We start from the raw sequence: 12510 nt of genomic DNA, 5'->3' as shown, positions 1-12510 counted from the left end.
TTTTACAAGCAGAAAAGCATGCTGACTAGAGTCACAAGAGAAAACATTGCTTACTGTTTTTGCTGATTTTTGCTATTTACCAGACCTCATTTCCACATCAGCATTTTGAGATAGCAAGAGAATGTTTTCTCTGCCAGACACCCTCTTGATAAGGCAAAATACTGCCATTTACTCAACAATCCCCATCTTTGTTCTGCTGAACAATTCCACATATATTTGGGAGTGTTTTCCTTGTTTTTCCTCAATGTGCACTCACTAGAGCTTTCTCTTTAACAGAGTTTTCTCTTGATTACATTTTCTAGATCCAAGTAACTAACCCTAGATCTAGTTAGCTTAACCTCTTCACTATATCAGGCCCAGAGTCCTAATGTGCTAATCAGGAGATGCTACACAACGACCACAGACTCAACATGTGAATCTAAAGATGGAATACCTCAATTCAGATTTGCTACTCCCTGAGAGGGACCTAGAGGAGGAATGCCTTGACTCTCCCTGGCGACTCCCTGAAGGTGCAGATGGTAAGACATTCTGATTGGTCACACCTGGTCCTGAGAGTCTCTGACTCTCAGACAGATACATGCGTGAAATCATGAGATTTAAGCCAAGCTTTCAAAGCTGCAAACTAGAGGCATCTGAAGGGCAAGACTGTGCTTGCTTCGACAACACATATACTAAAGTTGGAATGATACAGAGAAGATTAGCATGGCCCCTGCACAAGGATGACCACAAATTCGTGAAGCACTCCATATTTAAAAAAAAAAAAAGACAAGACTAAAAGTCACACAGTTTACTGGGGCTGTGAGATCCAAAGCCCACATATAATTTCACACAAAATCAATGCAAAGTAACACGTTAAAAGGCAATTCAAATCTTAACAGCCAATCAAGCTTTAATATCCAAACAATCATGCCTAGTAACTATTTGCATCATAGCCAGTATTCAATACAAGCAAAGCACTCACCAAACCTTACAGAGTTTGTCATAAAACCCAGCGGGAGGCTGTAGAGAGAAAGATGCTCACTCCTTCTTTAGATTAACACACACTGCCCTTCAAAGTATCTCTCAGGGTGCAGCAAATTAGCACAAATATGGATCACTTCCAGTTAGTTGGCCAGACAACTGTCTTCCAGATTTCTTGGCACAGATAAATGAGTACATGCAGGGCTGTATCTATTTGCTGAAGCTGTTTGACTAGAATGCAAAAGTTGGAAACAAAGGATTTGTGGTTAGTAACAGAAATGAGATGAGTGATTTCTTGATAAAATAATGAAAAAGCTTCTATCATTAGTTAGACTAAGATCAGGGACCCACTGTGAAATGGTCAATTGTTCATGCTGTTGTTAGGTGCGGTCAAGTCAACTATGACCCACAGCATCCCTATGAACAATAACTCTGAAATGTGCCCTAACATCCTGAGCCAATCTCATTGTCTCCAACACACCTACCCCTATTACCCCAGCTACTGTGTCAACCCATCTCTTCCGGGGTCTTCCTCTTCTGCACTGTACCCCGGACCCCCAAGAATGATATTCTTCTCCAGAGACTGGTCTCTCCTGGCAACATGTCCAAAGTATGTGAGACAGAACTTAAAAATCTTTGCTTCCAAGAACAATTTGGTTTCACTTTCTCCAGGACAAACCTTGGCAGTCCATGGTATGTTCAACACTCTTCTCCAGCACCACAACTCAAAGGCATCAAGTCTTCTGATGCATAGCAAATAACTGAGAAGATCATGGTTGGAATCAGGCACGTTGTTCTTCAGCACTCTGTGGAGATGTCCCTGACAGCAGATTTTCCTAATGCAATTCGCTTTTGATTTCTTGACTGTTGGTGCCAAGAGTGTTGATTGTGGAACCAAGTAAACTGTAATTGTTAACAATCTCAATCTCTTTTTCATATGCAAGCTTAAACTGAAACTGACGAAAATTTAAAAAGCCCATGAGCCTGTGACCTTGAGCTTATTTTACCTGAAGTTGAAAACCATCTGCAGAACAGATTTGAAAGGACAAATACTGCATAAGGCAATTATTGTAAAACTAGAAGGATAATTAGTAAAATGTGTATGAAAGTCCAAAGGGAGAAGAGATGGAAGCAGCGGAATGAGGCTGGATGGTGGTGGGAGAAATTTTTCTATTCTATTTCTTACTATTTTTTTGCATTAATTTATATTGTATTCTCTTCTATTACATTTAAGAAAGAATAGATTTGATATCTTGAACACTAATGACTGAAGATCAAACAAGTTGTGAGATGACATCAAAAACATCATGCATGAAGAAATCAAAAGGTCATTAAAAAAACAGGAAAAAATAAATGACCAAAATGGATGTCAGAAGAGACCCTGGAACTTGTTCTTCAATGTAGAGGAGCTGAAGCAAAAGACAGCAATAATGATTGAGAAATTGTGGTACATTCATTCATACAATGGAATAATACACAGAACTCAGGAGCAATGATTATGAAAAATACTACATAACTTGGGAGAGACTGGAGAGCATTATGCTGAGTGAAAGAACTCAATCTCATAAGAACAAATACTGCATAAAATCATTGTTGTGAAGATAGAAAGTTAACCAATAAAACATGTATGGAGACCCAATGGCGGACAAGGTGGGAGCAGAGGGGTGAGTATGGGGAGGGACAAAACCGCAGGGTTGCACAATTTGGTGGGTAGAAGGGAGGGAGCGAAGAAAATGAGAAAGATCCATCCAGGACCTGAAAAGACAGGGTAATGATGGACAAGGTACAATGGTGATTAATTTTATAAAACATAATGCATGGAAATGACTGTATTAAACACAATGTGAATGAAGAATGGTGTGAAACATGCTTTGTAAGCAAACCAGTTCTTTCCTGAAAAAGAAAGACTTTAAAAAAATGCTAAACAGGAAATTTCCAAGGATAACTTGGGATAACAAAGAAAATATTAAAATTAAATTTCCAAAGACCTGGTGTTAGGAAACCCTAAGTGAAGAACAGACTCCATGTTTCTCAAAGTGAAAACTGAACTAAAAATAATCAGGCCTTAAGTTGAAAAACTAAAGAATTCTATGGGGAAGTTATTGAATGATGCAAGGAATACCAAAATATAGAAGGAATATACAGAATAACGGTACCAAAAAAGAATGAGTTGACACTGAGGAACCTTTTTAGGAAGTAGCAAATGATTAAGGCCTAATGATTCTGATGGGAGAAGTCTGAGGGTGGCGATTCAAAGATATCATTTCTTCTATCATCCTTATTTTTTGTTCAACTTAACATGCATATAATCAATTCAAAATACCATGGCTTGAATCAGGCATGTCTTAGTCTTTAAATTTATATACTTGCTCTTTTGCACTTTAGAAAGATCCCTGATAGCAGACTTCCCCAATGCTATATGTCTCCAGAACTCTTGACTGCTGGTACCAAGGGTGTTTGTTGACTGTAGATCCAAGTAAGATGAAATCATTGACAATTTCTATCTTTTCTTCATCTATCATGATGTTGCTTATAGGTCAAGTGGTGAGACATATGTTTATATTGGTAGTTATATATGCTGTTGTTGTAGCTAGGTGCTGTCAAGCTGAGTACAACTCATAGCAACTCTATGAACAGTAGACCTGAACCCTGTCCCACCCTGTGTCATCCTCTTCATCTCTGACAGGTGCTCTTGAGTCCATTACTGCAGTCACTGTGTTAGCCCATCTCATTGGAGGTTTTTCTCTCCTTTGCTGACCCTCTATCTTTCTAAGTATGAAGTTCCTTTCCAAGGAATAACCTGTCCTAGCTACATGTCCAAAGTATGAGAGGTGAGACATCGTCATCTTTGCCTCCAAGGGTCACTCTGGCTGCATCTTCTCCAAAGATGTATCTGTTCTTTTGGCAATCCATGGGATACTCAGTACTCTTCTCCAACACCTTAACTCAAAAGTAGCTATTCTTCTTCTGTCATTCTTATTAACTGTCTAGCTCTCTGATGCATAGCAGTGATTGAAGAGACCACAGCCTGAATCAGGCACACATTAGTCTGTATCTATATACAGATGCATAGATCTATAAATGCATGTATCATGTACCTTCATGTATGCAATAAAGCATACAGTGGTGTAAACATGGATATATATTAGACACCTTGTGTGACTGATTTACAGGCTCTAAAGACTTAGGATCATGGTTTCAGGGGACCATTCCACCAACTGGCATAATAGTTATTGTTAAGTGCCATCGAATCGTAGACGACTTATAGCGACCCTATTAATGAAAGTCCTGAACACGCATAACTTTCATCATTTCTCTAAGTTCATAGTTTCCAGAGGCAAGTTATTTCAGAAATGAACACCACTCCTGCTTCCAAGGAATAATATAGTACGTACATTTTATATTCTACAACCTAGTTGCTTAGTGAATAGCATCTGTCGTTGTTGTTGTTAGGGGCCATCGAGTCATAGACGACTCATACCAACCCTATGAATGGAAGACTTGAGCACTGTTCATAGAGTTTCCAGAGGCAAGTCATTTCAGAGGTGGATGCCACTCCTGCTTCCAAGCTTCACCAAACACTGTCTGCCATGGGTAACTATTATCGTATTGACACACATCAGTGTCACAGTGTTTAGCATCACAGCTACCATGAGTTACCTCTGTACAGCAATACTCAGACCAGTGCTATACCACCTAGAAGAATGTTTCACAAAAAATCAATTTGAACCAGAGGCTTAAAATCTTTTGACCAAACATCCAAGATATAACTATTAGTCTTCTAAGTATGTAAAGAGAGAAGGAAGGAAATAAAAGACTTAGACAAGAGGCTAGTAGAGACCATAGAACTAAATGTTTATACAAACCACAACCTCATCTATTCTATGTTCAAAAGAACTAAATGGTGCTGTGCTACCAGAACTCAAATTCTTTAAAACTTCAGATTTACTAGCCCATTTGAGACTGGAGGACTCTTGAAACTCTTGTCCTGAAATATTCATTAAACTTGGAACCAAAATTTTCCTGTGAGGTAATCTTTTTATATATTTTAATAATGCCATTATTAAAATATAATAAAAAATAAAAAAGAAAAATTAATATCATCAGTATGTAGGTCAAAGACTGCAGAATTCAACACCAAGAAGACAAAGATTCTCCCACTGGGCTGATCGGCAGCATCATGATAAATGGAGAAGAGAATGAAGTTGTTAACAATTTCAGCTTGCTTAGCTCCACAATCAACACTCTTGGCACTAACAGTCAAGAAATCAAAAGACAAATCGCACTAGGAAAATATGCTGTCAGGGACCTCTTAAAAGTGCTGAAGACCAACAATGTTAGTCTGGAGACTAAGGTATGCCAGATTCAGGCCATGGTCTTCACAATTACTTGCTATGCACCAGACCAAAATGACAGAAGAACATTTGATGCCTTTGAGTTGTGGTGCTGAAGAAGAGTCTTGAACATACCACAGACCACCAAGAGAATAAATAAGTCTGTCTTGGAGAGAGTGAAACTACGTTTCTTCTTGGAAGCTAGGATTTTGAAGCTCTGTCTCACATACTTTGGGCCCATGGCCAGGAATGAACAGTCCTTGGAGAAGGACATCATGCTTGGAAGGGTAGAGGGACAGTGCAGGAGAGGAAGACTCTGGGTGGATTGACACAGTAACTTATGCAGTAGGGGTAGGTGTGTCAGAGACAGTGAGACTGGCTCAGGATAGAGCAGAATTAAGTTATTGTACATAGGGTCACTAGGAGTCGCAGGCCACTTGATAGCATATAACAATAATAACAGTGCTCCTTTAAAGCAACATCTATATAAGTGAAAGGAAAGGAAGACTCCATGAAACATTGTAAGTAATGGTATTGTTCAATTGTAATTAATGACATAAAACAAAATTACACAAGTAATTGAATAAAAACCAATAAAAGAAGTATCTATGAGACCAAATAATCCACATTTGTTCTAAATCAAATATGGGAAGGCAAGAGGGCACAAACACTAGATTACTTGCAATGGAACCATCAAAATGAAAATAATGAGAAAATTGACCCACTGTAAAAAATAATGACCATTGTCACTGAACAAGTTGTGTAGAAATTATTAAATTGTTCCTTAAGGCACGCAATTCAAATCCACCAGATGCTCTGCTGGAGAAGAATGGGCAGTCTCCTCCTCTGACAGTCGGATCTGTCTTGATGGCACATAACAAGAGAAAAAAAGAAAGAAACCATAAAATAAAATAAAAATATACATTATTAAATTATTAAGCAATAACATGATTTGCTATACAAACTTTCATTGAAAAAACAATAAAATACTTAAAAAAAAAGAAAAGGACTAGGCTTGAGTAGTCTCCAAGTCCTCTGAATCCTCCCAAATGCCCCCCATTCCAATTCATTATTTCTTTATTAGTGTTTTGCATTTTACATAAAACCTCTGGTATGTTTATGAATATATCTGGGGTTAGTAAAGAGAAACCTACTGAGTCCATCTCCAAACTTCATTTACAATGAAATGTTAGCCTGGTCATAGGAAGGCTTGAGTTTCACCATGCACATGGAGATTAACGTTCTAAGACTTAATCTTGGAGTGCATCCATGTGTCCAGTGCTTTCAGAAGCAGTCATTCACCATGGCATCTGCATTCTGAATTTTACATCCTTCCAAAGTTGTTCTAGCATGTTGTTGCTGCTATGTGTCGTCAAGTTGACTCAAACTTATAAAGAGGCCTTTTGTTCAACCAATTGTAACATTACCTGATCGTTCACAGTCTTTGCTGTCCTTGAGTTTATTATTGTAAGTCCATCATGTAAGTCCATCTCATAGAGGGTCTTCCTTTTCCTTCTGGTCTCTTATTAAGGATTTGATTGTACTTGGTTTCACAATCAAAACACACAGAAATGGCTGTCAAGAAATCAAAACATTGGGCAAACCTGCTGTCAAAATATCTTTAAAGTGCCAAAGAACAAGGACTTCAGTATAAAGACTAAGGTGTGCTAAATTCACGCCATGGGATTTTGAATTGCTTCATATGCTTATGAAAGTTGAACAATGAATAAAGAAGACTGAAGAACTGATGCCTCTGAGTTGTGGTGTTGGTTAAGAGGATTGACTGTACCACGGACTGCCAAAAGAATCTGTCTGGAATGAAGTGTTTAGAGACAAGGATGGTGAAACTTTGTTTCACAAATTTTGGGCCTGTTGTCAGGCGGGACCAGTCCCTGGAAAATAACATTGTGCTTGGAAAGTGGTTGTATGGGCTTCCAATTCTTCCCACGAGGGGCACTTGGCTCCAATTTGCCACCAATAAGAGCTCGGATAGTTATTTTGCCACTATTTGGCCATTGACATCTCTTTGCATCCTAGAATAATAAAATAAGCAGTAATTTTAAACTACTTTCTGTCCACCTCGATCCTGGCAGTGAGGAGCTTTGGTAGTGAAGCCTGTGGTGTGTTTAGCTGTTAACCAACAGGCTATATGTCTCTGGTGGTTTGAATTCATCAATAGCTCTGATACGAGGTTGCTATGAGTTGAAATGGACTCAGTGTCAATGAATGAGTGAGTGAACTCCTGATAATCAATTCCAAACATCTTATATTTCTCTAAAGACGATGGCTTTCATTATCATGCTAATAAAAGTTGGGATTTTTGGTGAGCAAGTAACAGAAAAAGACTTGGACCTTAAACTGATAAAGACAATTTGTTGGGATGACACTAAAAAGTCATAATAACAAAAGAATTGCTCAAATACGGGCCTGGAAGAATAAAGACACAGAACAACCTGAGGCTGTGACCTCGCTCTAGGCCATTCCTACTAAAGGCATGATTCCTGCCTTCAGCCTTTATGTCTCTGTTCAACACTCAGACTCCCAGGAAAGTATCTGATTGACGTAACCTGTCAACAGGATTTAGGGGTAAGGCACACCAGAACCACTCGGGGGGGGCTTTCTGAATGAACAAACACGAGTTCTTTTTTTCTATATTGTGATTTGAGTGAAAGTTTACAAAGCAGATTAGTTTTCCACTCAGCCATTAATACATATCTTGTTTTATAACATTAATTATAACATCCACAGTGTAGTCATACTTTCTTTCACTTCTTTCTTCTGTTTGAACCAGCATTGTTTTAAAACAAAATAAAACAAACATGTCAACGTTCATCTGAGAAGGCTAAGGATTGTTTTGTGAGGCAGTTGTTTCCATTTGCTATGTAATAGACCCCATGGAGAGATCCCTAGTGGCACACTGGATTAAGCAATGAGCTGCTGAAGGAGGGGTCAGCAGTTCTAGTCCATCCTTCGGTCCTTGGGGAAAAGATATGGTGTTCTGCTTCTGCTAAGATTTACAGCCCTGGAATATTTTACTCTTTCCTACAGGGTTGCTGTGAGTCATAATCAGCTCCATGACAGTGGATTTTTATTGCTGTTGTTGTTGTTTTTGTTAGACCACGTGGAGATCTGAGGCCAAAAGATGGGAACGTTTTGGGTGTAGTTTTCACATATACAGGCTAGGGACAGAGACATTTTGCTACCTCGATGTGTGACTGTGAGCAAGTTTCAGAAGTGTATGTCTTCTAGGGCTTCAGCTGGGCTGTTGTTTGGTGCCATTCAGTCGATTTCATAGGCTCTTTAAGGCTGTTTGTTACCTTTTGCAAACACCAAGCCTGTCTGCAAAGGAACATTGGGGTTGGTTTGAACTGCTAACCTTTTGTGCTACCCAGGGACTCCTTTTTGCAAAATTACAAAAGGGAGAAAATAATGGATTAGCATCGGGTTTGGAGAATGGTAATTGCTTACTAAATGTTACCAGTGTAATTGTTACTCTCATTGACTCATAAGCAGGCATTGTCAGGTTCTGATTACGTAACTTGATTCTCCTCCCTCTCTCGTTGCTATGGAGTCAGAATCAACTCACAGTTGACCTTCTTGTGGGTTTATGAGGCTGTAAATCACACCGGAGGAGATTGTCCACATTTCTCTCACAGTCACTAGAGGGTTTGAACCGCCAGAGAGTTATGGCCTTTAGTTTAACAGCGCAACTCCCTACGGACTACGTCACCAGAGAGCTCAGATAACCTGATGAGGTTCACTTAAAATTAGCTAAATGTTTGATGCAAACAAGTGATGTTAAAAATATCTCCAACAAAAAGTTTACTTTGGCGGAGTACCATTGGCCTGTTGTATGGGAAATTATTAGCCAAAATCCTAAAAATTTGTTATTTTATTTGCAGGAGTGAGAATGTTGAACATACAGTTCATGAATCACCCGTGGGAGAAGTTGCTTTTTTGGCCTCAGGCCCAGGAATGGCTGTGCCTCTCCTGGGAAACTGGATGGTTTTTACTTTTTAGGTTCTGTTAATCTAATTCCTTCTCCTTGCCTGACTTGGCCCAACTTATAGTCCACTTAGAACAAAGAATACAGTATTTTGTGTGATGTGTATGTAATTATGGATTCTAACCTTTCCATAGGGAGCTCTGGCAGTCTAGTGGGTAAAGAGTTGTGCTGCCAACTCAAAGGCAAGTGGTTCAAATCCACCAGCAGCTTTTCTTTATTATTTTTCTTATTATTATTGTCCATGAAAATTTATAGAGACTTTGGATTTCTATTCATTCATCGTTGCACTTTTCTCCCCTCACAACCCCCCCCCCCAAGTACACTACCCTCTTGGAAAAGTAAAAGAAAAATTCTCTCATTGTTTTACAATCCATGCCCCCCAGCTCCACTCCACTATGCAGCCTTTGCTCTGGACTCCCGTCATGACAAAAATACCTAATCACATATCCCTTTTAAACAGTTTTCTCCCTCATCTGTTTCAATGCAGTACACATTATTTATCCCCATCTTTCTCAGTCTCTCCCCAACCCCGAGGTCAGTTCTGTTTTACAACAGTGGCACCATGCAGTATTTTGTCCTTTTGTGACTGAGATACTTCATTCAGCATAATGTCCTCTAGGGTCACCCATTTTGAATAATATTGCATGAATTCCTTATTTTTCAATGCAGCTTAGTATTCCATTGTATGAATATACCACAGCTTCTCTATCCATTCGTTTGTTGTTTCCAACTCCTTGCTATTGTGAACAAAGCCGCAATAAACATGGGTGTGCATGTATCTGCTTGGATGTCAGTTATGGTCTCTTTGGGATATATTTCCAGTAGTGAAATTGCTGGGTCAAATGGTATCTCTATTTGCAACTTTTTGAGAAAGTGCCATGCTGCCTTCCACAGTGGCTGCACCATTTTACACTCCCACCAACAGTGAATAAGGGTTCCAGTTTCTCCACAACCTCACCAAGATTTGTTGCTTGCTGTTCTGTTAAATTTTGCTATTCTGTCTGGGGTGAGATGATATCTCATAGCTGCTTTCAGCAGCTTTTTTGGAGAGAAATGGACAATCTACTGTTATTTACAGTCTCTGAAAACCTACTCGAGGGTCGGTCACCAGTTAGTTTCATCTCAACAGGACATAAAACAACAACAGAAAACCTTACCCTGATTTCACTGATTTTTTTACCAACTTTTCAAAAATTACTACAAAAGGGATTTTTACACACTTTCAAGATCTTATTTTTGGAATGAGATGGCACTTCCTTCCAGTCTTGGAATGGTTGGCACCCCTACAATTTTATACTGTGGTCCCCAAGCCTTGGTCCTCTCTGGAAGTTAATGCCATCTTATGAGGCTACACTGGCTATGGCATGACTCTCTGGTATCTTAGTAATTGTGCCAACTCTGTTCTAGGATTTTCACACAGCAGTCCCATTTGGTGGGTGGTGGGTATCCACTCCTGTGGCTCTGTGGGTCTCTGCCATGTGGGTCAGCTAAGCCTGGCACACTGCCGTGCTCCATGCTCCTGCCACTATTTCTGGAACTTGGGAGTGATTGGATGAGCAGGGAAGACTTAACTTCAGCCTTCTTAACTTGCTATTATCCTCCAACCTAACGATTTTATCTTGTTTTGATCTACACTCAGCACTCTTGACATCCATCAGCAGCCAGGAAATCAAAAGATGAGTTGCACAGGGAAAATCTGCTGTCAGTGATCTCTCCAGAGTGCTAAAGAGCAACAATATCACTCTAGAGACCAAGGTGCATATGATCGAGGCCGTGGTCTTCAATTGCTTGCTATGTATCTGAGAGTTTAATAATGACTAAGGATGACAGGAGAAGAATTGAAGCCTTGATGTTGTGGTGCTGGAGAATATTGAATATACCATAGACCACCAAGAGAACAAACAGGTCTGTCTTTGAGATGGTGAAAACAGGTGATTCCTTGGAAGCAAGGATTTTGAAGCTCCGTCTTACACAACTTGGGCATGTTGCCAGGAGAGACCAATCATTGGAGAAGGAAGCCATGCTTGGAAGGGTAGAGGTTCAGTGCAGGAGAGGAAGACCCTGGATGAGATATTGACACAGTGACTGTGGCAATGGGGGCAGGTGTGTCAGAGAATATGAGGTTGCCTCAGGACAGGGCAAGGTTTAGAACCATTGTTCACAGGGTCACTATATAAGTCATAGTCAACTTGACTGCACATAACAACAAGGGATACTATTATTGGTTATTCTTCTTTTTTGGAACTGGATCTCTCACTCTACCTGTCTTCATCCTGGGAAGAATAAATTAAGGCTAGGACAAAGATTCTCACCACTGGGCCAATTGGCAGCATCATGATAGATGGTGAAAAGATTGAGATTGTTCACAGTTTTAGTTTGCTTGGCTCTACAATCAACACTCTAGGCACCAGCAGCCAGGAAATTAAAAGACGTGTTGCGATGGGAAAGTCTGTGGTTAGAGACCTCTCTAAAGTACTGAAGAGTGATGGTGTCAGTCTGGAGGCTAAAATGCACCTGATCCAGGCCATGATCTTTGCAATCACTTGCTATGCATCAGAGAGCAGGACAATGACTAGGAATGATAGAAGGAGAATTGATGCCTTTGAGCTGTGGTATTGGAGAAGAGTACTGAATATGCCATGGACTGCTAAGAGAACAAATAGGTTTGTCTTGGAGATAGTGAAGCCAAGCTGCTCCTTGGAGGGAAGGATTCTGAAGCTTCATCTGACATACTTTGGACATGTTGCAAGGAAGGACCAGTCCTTGGAGAAGGATGTCATGCTTGGGAGGGTGGAGGGACAACGCAGGAGAGGAAGATCCTCGATGAAATGGATTGATTCAGTGACTGGAGTAATGGGGATAGGTATATCTGAGACAATAAAACTGACACACAATAGAGCAGGGTTTAGGGCTGTTGTACATAGGGGTTGCAGCATAGTATTCCATTGTCCCTATTCCCAGGCACACACACCAAAGAAAGGTCTACTTTCAACCTCCAGCTTCGCCTTTAGTCCTGTAGGCTGGCTCCAAACATTCACCCCTGTAAACTGCACCCCAACTCACACCACTACTATGCCCTGTGCAGCTTACATGCAGAGAGAGAGAAAGAGAGAGAAAGAGAAAGCCTCAGCTGCGTTTTTCAGGATTGTTCTCAATCATTGATTCTGAAGAGGGGTTTAACTGTATGCAGCCAGGAGGCTCAAAGCAAAT

The sequence above is a fragment of the Elephantulus edwardii genome, unplaced genomic scaffold (assembly GCF_000299155.1).
Source record: "Elephantulus edwardii isolate Elephantulus edwardi_28Jun2011 unplaced genomic scaffold, EleEdw1.0 scaffold00161, whole genome shotgun sequence".
Lineage (NCBI taxonomy): Eukaryota > Metazoa > Chordata > Mammalia > Macroscelidea > Macroscelididae > Elephantulus > Elephantulus edwardii.
This window is presented reverse-complemented; position numbering follows the sequence as displayed.